Source organism: Lynx rufus, unplaced genomic scaffold (genome assembly GCF_022079265.1).
Source record: "Lynx rufus isolate CCGP_SWC_20201006 ecotype Redwood Valley unplaced genomic scaffold, mLynRuf1.p SCAF_1, whole genome shotgun sequence".
In the NCBI taxonomy this organism is placed as follows: domain Eukaryota; kingdom Metazoa; phylum Chordata; class Mammalia; order Carnivora; family Felidae; genus Lynx; species Lynx rufus.
The window spans coordinates 118,450,310-118,456,309 of record NW_025814823.1 but is presented as its reverse complement, the minus strand read 5'-3'; positions in this window follow the sequence as shown (position 1 = coordinate 118,456,309).

Genomic DNA, 6,000 nt, shown 5'->3' with positions numbered 1-6,000 from the left:
CGCCTGGGTGGCGCAGTCGGTTAAGCGTCCGACTTCAGCCAGGTCACGATCTCGCGGTCCGGGAGTTCGAGCCCCGCGTCAGGCTCTGGGCTGATGGCTGGGAGCCTGGAGCCTGTTTCCGATTCTGTGTCTCCCTCTCTCTCTGCCCCTCCCCCGTTCATGCTCTGTCTCTCTCTGTCCCAAAAATAAATAAACGTTGAAAAAAAAAATAGTAAGATTATTAATCTTATTAATTCATGTTTTCCTCTAAGGTTTGTCTTCTTACATTTAACTTTCTGATTCCTCAGGAATTTAAATACTAAACTAAGGATCCACGTTGTTTTTGGTTTTTTGCCACATAGACAATTCACAAATCAGGAGTTTTGAATTTTGACTTGGGGTATCTTGTAACTTCCAGGAATTAAACATAAAAAAGGTGTGTGTGTGTGTGTGTGTGTGTGTTCAGGAAAAGGGTTACAGATCATGTCAGATTCTCAGGGGTTTTGTGACTCACAGGAAAACCACTGGATTCCCTACATTTCATAACCTGGGGTCCAGGTAGACTATGTATGTATGTTCCAAAGCACGAGGCAGAATCCAAGCCAAGGGGACAATTATTAAACAACTACAGGGGAGGCCTGAGCGATTACTTCTGGGCAAAATTCTCCATCACATGTCAAGTGAGAGTCATCCCACCTTTTGTTCTCATGGTTTACTGAGGCAGAGAACGAGATGGGACGCCCATGGATCTCCCAGGGCCTGTAAAACGTTACGTTTTTATTCATCTGCTGACAAATCGGTGGAGCTAATAAATCATGTTCTAAAAGTAGCTGACAAAACTTGGACCCTCTTGTCACAAAGAATTTGAGGAGACTTACAGACATAAATATAAGTAAATAATGAAGTGGAAAAGCCATGACAAAGAAGGTGGCAGTCCCTCAGGTGCACACTCATACATTCATGTGACAAATACATATGCACACCCACCGTGGGCCAGGCACTGTCGAGACTGAGGGTTCTCAGAGTTTGGTTCCTGGACGCAGTTTCACCATCATCTGGGAACTTGCTAGCCGTGCACATTTCCAGGCCCACTCCAGACCTCCTGAATTAGAAGCTTTGGAGTTGGGGCCCAGCAATCTGTGTTTTAATCAACCCTCCACGTGATTCCGACGCACATCCAAGCTTGAGAACCACTGGTCTAGACACGGAGGATGTAATGGTGAAAAGACAGATGAAATCCCTGCTTTCCTCATGGAGTTTATATTCCAGTGTGTGTGGCAGAGGGGCCAGGAAACAAACCAGTAAACAGCTAACTGAATATCATAATGTTCCATGGCAGTAAGGTCTGTGAAGGAAAAGAAAGCAGGAGGATGTGAAGAACAGTGATAGGGGCTGATTTAGAGCAGGTGGTCAGGGAGAAGGTGATCTGAAATGAGACAAGAATGATAAGCAAGAGCTTGCCATCCAAAGAGGGGCAGAAAACAAATGTGTACACCTCAGGAAGCAGGAGTCGCAGGGGCAAAGGTCCTGAGGTAGGACGTCTGGCCTAGATGAGTAGTATGACTGCAACAAATGACCAAGCAGTTCATAGGAGGTGGACTTAGGGAAGCGGTTGGTGATAGCCAGCTTAGTTTTCATTCTCAGAGCAAGTCAAAGGCCCTGGACAGTTGTGAACAAACAGGTATATGATCTGATTTATCTTTTAGCAGGATCCCTCTGGAATGAACTATAGAGAGTAAGTTGGGTAGAAGCAGGGAAATCAGGTAGGAGGATTTTGCAATAGCCCAGGAACACTGGTGCTTGGACGGACTACACCAATGTGCAAAGATTTATTACTAAGTGAAAAGCAAACAACAATGCAGGACATTGCTCGTAAATTGTTTTTGAGTATATACACATTCAGGTGTATGAAGCCATTTCCCCACTAAAGGGTCCGGGAAAAAAAAAAGTTAATAGTGGTTATCTTTGGGGAGAGGGCTTAATGAGGGTCATTTTATACCCTTCTGTACATTGTGCATGTGGCCATGTGTGCAAAGCATTACTTTTATTTAAAGATAAAATATTTTAAAATAAAAATTTAAAAATTGAGATAAAAGAAAACATAAAATAGAAGAGGCAGTGGGTGATCAATATCACAGAGAAGAAGAAGCCCACCCCTCATGGGTTAGTCCCTTCCAAGTACAATCCCCGGAAGAAGCCGGAGAGCCAGGCTGACCCTGGGGTGAGCTCCTGTTCTTGGATTACCATAGGATCAGGTGACTGCCCCCTTGAGAACCACTGGGCCCTGTTTCTGTCCTGCAGCTCTGTGACGTTTGTGGCTTTCAGGTCTCCTCAGGCAACTAATACAATTTCCTGTAAACGTCTGCGGCATTTCCCTATGCCCTGTGTGTCAAATCCCTCCCCTCCGTCATCCTGGCAGTTGGTTCGCCATGAGGCCAGCATGCCCTTCATTTAATTGCATGATTTGGCATAAACAGAAGGAAATACTTTGCTAGGGGAGAGAGTAGAGTGCAGCATCTGATTTCTCCTGTCAGCTGATTAGGATTTGTTGTGTCCCAACAAGGTCAAATGGAATTAGAAAGAAAATGCAGTGTGTCTGGTGTGTGCTTCAAATAACTGCATCACTTATGGAAACAGGACGAACAAATGGGGAAATTTTAAAGCAAATACTGACTGTCAGCTTCAAGATTCAAGGCACAAGAAGCCATTGCTTCTATGTTATGCCCAGAGAGAGAGAGAATAGTTGCTGGGGGCATTTTGAATTCTGCTGATTCTATCTATCATGCTTTGGTTCCACTCTCATGTTGGGGCAATTAAAAAGTGATGTCTGCTTTTCAGAGGCCCCAAGCACAGAATAAGTCAAGGCATGGAAATGCCACATTCTACTTTTAGCACTCTTCTAAGGCTCTTATAAGAGGTTTAGAGCCACGTTCTGTGATAGCAACTGCTGAAGCGCTCCATTGTGAATCAATCTCTTAGGATGTGGAAAGAAAAATCTCACTTCCAGAAGCAGCCACAACATTTCAGGTGTGGATGACTCTGGCCATGGCCACACCTCTGTGGATAAAACTACAAGGCTTCTACCAGGATTTCTGTTGGTCTTGCAAATCTGTCATGTTCTTCCTTTCACAGACCCACCCCCTGCAGTGTTAGTAGGCCTGCATATAGGGTGTTTTTTTCTAATGTTTATTTATTTATTTTGAGAGAGAGAGAGACCACAAGCAGGGGAGAGGGGCAGAGGGAGAGACTGGGAATCCCAAGCAGGCTCCATGTTCAACACGGAGCCTGATATGGGGTTTGATCTGCCGACCCTGAGATCGTGACCTGAGCCGAAATTGAGAGTTGGACACTTAACTGACGGAGCCCCCCAGGCATCCCCCCTGCAGATAGGTTTTAATCATTGCAGAAATGTCTTTAAATGTGGTCTAAGAGCTTTGAGGGAAGGTTTGTTTCTGTTACATGACCTGCATAGGATCTAGAGTATTATGGATGCTTAATGAACAGCCTCAACAGCTATTATTTCCTGGCCCAGAGCTGGAGGGCTATTCTGAGGCCAGACCTTCAGACAAGGCAATCTCCAAGTCTCTTCCCAGGCTAAATAATAGGCCAGAAAGCATTAACATTATCATGTCTCATGACTCAAAACATCCAAATGTATATTATTTAAAAGACAAATTTAGACGCTTGATATGAAAGTTGAAATAAATGTGGAATTTGGGGGATATTAAAGTGAAATTTTTAAACATTCAATATTGAGGGGAATTATATTACAGTAAATACTCTAAGGAACTGAGGATTCATTATTTCCCAGTATTTGGACAGTAACATTGCTGAATATCAGATATGCAGTAAAGAAATTAGTTTAGGGGCACCCAGGTGGCTCAGTCTATTAGGCATCCGACTTTGGCTCAGGTCATGATCTCACGGTTCATGAGTTCAAGCCCCACATCAGACTCTGTGCTGACAACTCAGAGCCTGGAGCATTTCTTCAGATTCTGTGTCTCCCTCTCTCTGTCCCTCCCTCGCTTGCACTCTGTCTCTCTCTTGAAGATAAATAAACATGAAAGAAAGAAAGAAAGAAAGAAAGAAAGAAAGAAAGAAAGAAAGAAAAAAGGGGGAGAGGGAAGAAAGAAAGAAAGAAGAAAGGGAGAGAGAAATGAGTTTATATCAGTAGCTAGGGATTATCTTTGTGGAAAATCCTTGTAGGTTTTTTTTTTTTTTTTAACAGCAGTTCACAACTGGATAGAATGGAGAAATAACACTAAAAGAATGACTTACACTTGTGTTACCCGTTTTCAAGGTGCTTTCACACATTTTGGCACACTGGATGGTCCCATTACTCCTGTTGGCTTGCAGGGAAGATACGGTTAGCAGTCTCATCCATCTCCTTTAGGAAGGATGGCATGGGAACCCGGCCAAGCTGCACAGGAAGGGTCAACCACACAGTGTGGGCAGGTTCAAGGGCATGACCCTGAGCTAGGGACACCTGCTTTTAGTCACAGCAAAGGCTTTTATTAGGGGATGCATGCTGGGTGAGACCCTGAGCCGCATCTCTGTCCTGAGAATTTTTAGTTAGCTATTTAATGGGTTTAATTTCCTAATTTATTGTTTCCTAACCTTAAGATCTCTCTTTCCATGTGGTTGAAAGTTAACATGCACACTGGAGGTAGCATAATAATTCTCCAGTATTGAGAAGACGATTATCCGAAATATTTTTATCTTTCTGTGCTTCAGAAGGTCCTTTGGAATTGTGCAGACACAGGAAGATTATTATTTTTGAAAGCAAATTATGAGTACTTTTGAATACGTAGACATGGCAGCTCACGGAGGTTCCAATTAATAAAATTTGGTGAAATCATTTTTTTTCTGTACTTTTCAAGTCCCTTTCAGGAGAGCCGTGGCTTATCCATCCTGTTCCAGGGAGGCTCATCTCCTCAAAAGGCACAAAAATGGCTCCCTGGATGCCACATGATGCCTTTGGAGAGAGGCTCCCACCTCCACCTTCCAAGGGGAGGTGGAGACCAGAGAGCATTATTTTTTAATGTTTTTTTTTTTGTTTTGTTTTGAGAGAGAGAGAGAGAGAAAGAGTGAGCAGGGGAGGGACAGAGAGAGAGGGAGACACGGAATCCGAAGCAGGCTCCAGGCTCTGAGCTGTCAGCACAGAGCCCGAGATGGGGCTTGAACCCACGAACTGAGAGATCATGATCCGAGCCAAAGTCGGATGCTCAACCGACTGAGCCACCCAGGTGCCCCCAGAGAGCATATTTCTAGTTCTCACAGGTCAATCCGTACCTGTCTATCTGAATCAGCAGGCGGGCGGGCTTGGACAAACATTCATGCATACAAACACATACCTCCCAGGCTTCCAATGCCTACATAAGGAGTAGAGACCTTCTTCAGTTATAGGAAACTATTCATCATGTTTCCATTTAGTCTCTTCAAAGATACCTCCTGATCCACATCCTTTTAATCCAATTTCCAGCTTCATTCCCTACCTGCCAGCCAAAGAGTTATTTGTACAGGCAGCTTCCTCCCTTCCTCACCCTGTCCCGGCCAGCGGCATGAAGATGATGCCTGTGGTCCTTTAATGAAATCCCCGCCCCTGGAGCTGGGCTCACCTGAGGATTCATTAGCCCGGTTCAGCAGTGACAGGCTTGACCACTGGTCAGGAATGACAGAAATACTCGCTCCACAGCCCCATCCAGCCCTAGCCTGGATGGCCATTGCCTTGGATGGCTTTGCAACATGCCCGTTGCAAGGCTTGGCCCTAGGAATGGCACAAACAGACACACACACACACTGCCACACGCAGACACCTACACCCTGCGCAGGGATGCCAGATGACAGAACAGAAAAGGACTCTTTCATCCGGCAGCCTTCTGATTCCAGAGGAGCGTCTCTGAGCCACGACCTGCTGTTTCCCTGGTGACTGAGGCTTCCAAATAAACAGGATTCTGCTCAGACAGGCCAGTAGTCCATTCGGCTCAGCCATTTGCCCCAAGACAAACCACGTTAAAATAA